Genomic DNA, 4001 nt, shown 5'->3' with positions numbered 1-4001 from the left:
TGAGGACCAAATAAAGAAAAGAGAAAGATGTAATTTAAACAAGGTTGTACTTTATGCTCTGAACTTGGAGGTCACAAAGCCAGACAGATAAATGTACCAGCAGAAAGAAAAGCAGCAGCAATTTTCCTGAAGATTTATAAATTAGAGAATTCATATTTTATCTTAAATGGCTTAGGTGTTCTCTTGTTTGGGGGGCAGACCAGGTATAATTTCTTGAGATTCTTTGCAGATCAATTATTCTGATTTTTGTCTATTAATATTTCAGATGTCAGCGCATAGTAAAATGCTAATTTGAAATTGTGCAATGGGCACAAGATGATGTGTGAGCCTAGCTAGAGAATGGATTTGTCACTACATTTAAAAAACTATTTTGACCTTTGACAATTTTAACAGCCTCTAAAATTTGTATACTCTTCTTATCCTCCCCATTATCACTGATCCTCCATTTGATGCCAGCTGATAACCTTATGTAAAATTTTGTTGTTGGGCTCAAGTTCTGCCATTATTACAATGATTATTTATCCACAATCTGATTTCTATTTTAGTCGCAGCCTTAATTTATTACAGACCTTGAGTCCCTGTTACTGTTTTTATATTTACATTTATTCAACTAGCCCTTTCATTTTATACATTGGCATTCATTGTATTTGCGTATTTGCATAATTTCACAAATAGACCATTTATATCCTCTACGTTAGAGGCATAAGGTCATCTAGGTTCTCAATCCAACAAGGAGTGCCAATTTCTTTTTCCAAAAGTGTGCCGGCTGAACTCAGGTCATGATGAAAAAACAAGACCTTTGGTTCATAAGATATCAGCAATAATTGCTTTGGTGTTTTTTGAAGGCACTGGAAACGTTTTCAACTATTTTAGAATGTTCTGACTTTGTCAGGAACATTTTGCCTTCATGTATTTGATAGGTAATCTTATCTGTATATTTTGTATCCTTTTGTTCTAAACTCATAAAAATGACACCAGTATTCTACAATGTCCAAGATACCTCATTAGGATTTTATTAATGAGGCTTTTAAAGGCAATCCCTCCCTAAAAGGGAAATTACATTTGATTCAGAATAAATGAACTTACACAATTAAAGATCTGAGTTGATTTAAGGCTATGCAGCTGAGAAACTTAAGCAGATTTCAAATTTGAAGCAATATACCATCATGGCCCCAGAATAAGAATATTATTCCTAATTTTATTATACTTTCACAACATGCAATGCTATATTTTCAGAATTAGGTAAATACAGAAATATGGGTCATTACTGGGTTTCAGTTTTATGCATAAATAAAATGTTAGGGAAAAAGCTTCACTGAATTTTATTTTAATCCTTTGTCACCCCATATCTCTGACATTATTATAAATCCCACTGACATTATTATAAAGCAAACCACAGTTTTGCTATTAATGAGACAGACAAAACAGCTTGTCTGGCATTTGATTCCTATAAAAACTTTGAGGTCAAAAGTTGTTTCTCACAAATGCATACCTGTACTGGATATTGAATACTTGGGCTAGGCTTTTGATCTGGAAGGATTTTGAAAAACCTTTATAATGGGCAATGTTTGTATTTTTACATTAAAAGACTCATAAAACCAAATGAAAACACAATTGACAGTACTATAATCAAAGAAGGAAAAAAGACCTCCAACCCTTTAAGTAAGTTGTTTCCTTACAAATGTGGATAGAAAAATACTGCAAAATAAACTACCAAAATCAAAAGTTAACAGATTATGATCATAACTGCCATTTATTTCTGACTTGTATAAGGAAATAAGTAAAAAGTGCAGGCAAAGGAAAATGCGAACCTAAATTCTGATGAACAAATTTCACAGTAGATAATTCTTCTGCTTTTGGATTTTTGCCATCAAAATACAGTTAATAATTAAGAATCAGAGGCCATAAATCACCAAGAAAAATCAATGGACGGCTTCCAGAGAGAAGAGCACATATGGCTATAGACATCCTGGACTGGAAACAACGGAACTTGTGCAAGATACATACTCCACCAAATAAGTTATTTTTAAAATTTATTATTAATTAATTAATTAATTTATTTATTTATTCTGAGACACAGTCTCTTGCTCTGTCACCCAGGCTGCAGTGCAATGGTGCAATCTCGGCTCACTGCAACCTCCACCTCCCGGGTTCAAGTGATTCTCCTGTCTCAGCCTCCCAAGTAGCTGGTATTGCAGGCACAAGCTGCCACGCCCATCTAATTTTTTTTTTCTTGCATTTTAGTAGAGACGGGGTTTCACCGTGTTGCCTAGGGTGGTCTTGAACTCCTGAGCTCAGGCAATCCACCCGCCTCAGCCTCCTAAAGTGCTAGGATTTTATAGGCGTGAGTCACTGTGCCTGGCCATGAATAAGTTATTAAACAGTGTGTGTGAATTTTGTTTTAATTATTCTACTAAAACCAGCAGTGAGGATAATGATTACTTGCATTTAAGCTTTGCTGCATTAATCCTACAAAAATATTCATGTTGAAGTATGGTGGTTCCATAAAAAATTAAACAGAATTATATGATCTAGCAGTCCTACTTCTGAGTATATAAACAAAAATAACTCAAAGTAGAGACTTCAACAGATATTTATTTTTTTTGAATTCAACAAGTATTTATTGAGTGCCTATTATGTGCTAGATATTGAGACACATCAGAGAACAAAACCAAGAGCCCTGCCCTCGTGGAGCTTACAGTCTAGCACTTACTGCCAGTCCACCTGCAGGCTACCTGGATCCCAGGGCAAGTCACCACCCCTGTGTGCCTCGATCCTCAGCTGCCCAATCGTGGATCACGTGCCTGGTGTACCGCAGATGTCAAACTGGATTCCCCACAACCCACCGCCCAGACAGTAGATAGGGCTGTAAGTTGATTTTTTTTTTTTTTTTGACGGAGTCTCGCCCTGTCGCCCAGGCTGGAGTGCAGTGGTGCGATCTCGGCTCACTGCAAGCTCCACCTCCCGGGTTGCCGCCATTCTCCTGCCTCAGCCTCCCGAGTGGAGTAGCTGGGACTACAGGCGCCCGCCACCAAGCCCTGCTAATTTTTTTTGTATTTTTAGTAGATTCGAGGTTTCACCGTGTTAGCCAGGATGGTCTCGATCTCCTGACCTCGTGATCCGCCCGTCTCGGTCTCCCAAAGTGCCAGGACTACAGGCGTGAGCCACCGCGCCCGGCCGGAAGTTGATTTTTAATGATAAGGTACAATGGAGGGAGGGCAGAGGGGCTAGCTAAGCCAACTGTCTGTGGGGTGCTGTGGTGGTAGTGGGCTGGCTACACAAACTGATGCTGCTGCTGCTGCTTCTTGGTGGCCGCCTTGCTGGTGAGGTCCTTGGCCTTCTCTGCAGCTGCCAGTGCCGTCTCCTTTGCATTCTCCTTGCCTTCCTTGGCTGTCTCAACAAGTGTTTTGAAAGGGGCCTCGCCTTGCAGCTTCGTCAAGGTATATTCAAAACCCTTCATAGTCTTGGTCACGTTGCTTTTTGAATTGGGCAAGACCAAATCCCCGGACAGCTCTGGGGACACCAAATAAGCTAGAGGAGACCCACGCTTCCCGGCAGATTTCGGTCCAGCCACTGTTGTCAGAGTTCACACAGTCAACTCACCGTTCCTCCACCACCATCAGCCAGGCGTGGTTGATGGATATACCCCATACAAAATGAGGAATATTGTATGATTCCACTTATATGAGGTGTGTAGAGTTGCCAAATTCATAGACAGCCAGTGGAATAGTGGTTATCAGGAGCCGAGGGGAGGGGAGGACTTGGAGTTACTATTTAGTGGGTACAGAGTTTCAGTTTGGGATGATGAAAAACTTCTGGAGACGGATAGCAGTGATGGCTGCACAACAACATGAGTGCACTTGATGCCAGTGAATTATACACTTAAAAATGACTAAAGTTGGCCGTGTGCAGTGGCTCACGCTTGTAATCCCAGCACTTTTGGAGGCCGAGGTGGGCGGATCACGAGGTCAGAAGTTCAAGACTAGCCTGGCCAACATGGT

The 4001-nt window shown here is 40.4% G+C and overlaps 1 pseudogene; it reads right to left on the bottom strand.

The window, feature by feature from the left end:
- Positions 1-3274: 3274 nt before the first annotated feature.
- On the bottom strand, positions 3275-3641 carry LOC111554625 (annotated as a pseudogene).
- Positions 3642-4001: the final 360 nt, after the last annotated feature.

This window comes from Piliocolobus tephrosceles, chromosome 6, assembly GCF_002776525.5.
Source record: "Piliocolobus tephrosceles isolate RC106 chromosome 6, ASM277652v3, whole genome shotgun sequence".
Lineage (NCBI taxonomy): Eukaryota > Metazoa > Chordata > Mammalia > Primates > Cercopithecidae > Piliocolobus > Piliocolobus tephrosceles.
The sequence above is the reverse complement of the archived record's forward strand: the minus strand, read 5'-3'. Positions and strand labels throughout refer to the sequence as shown.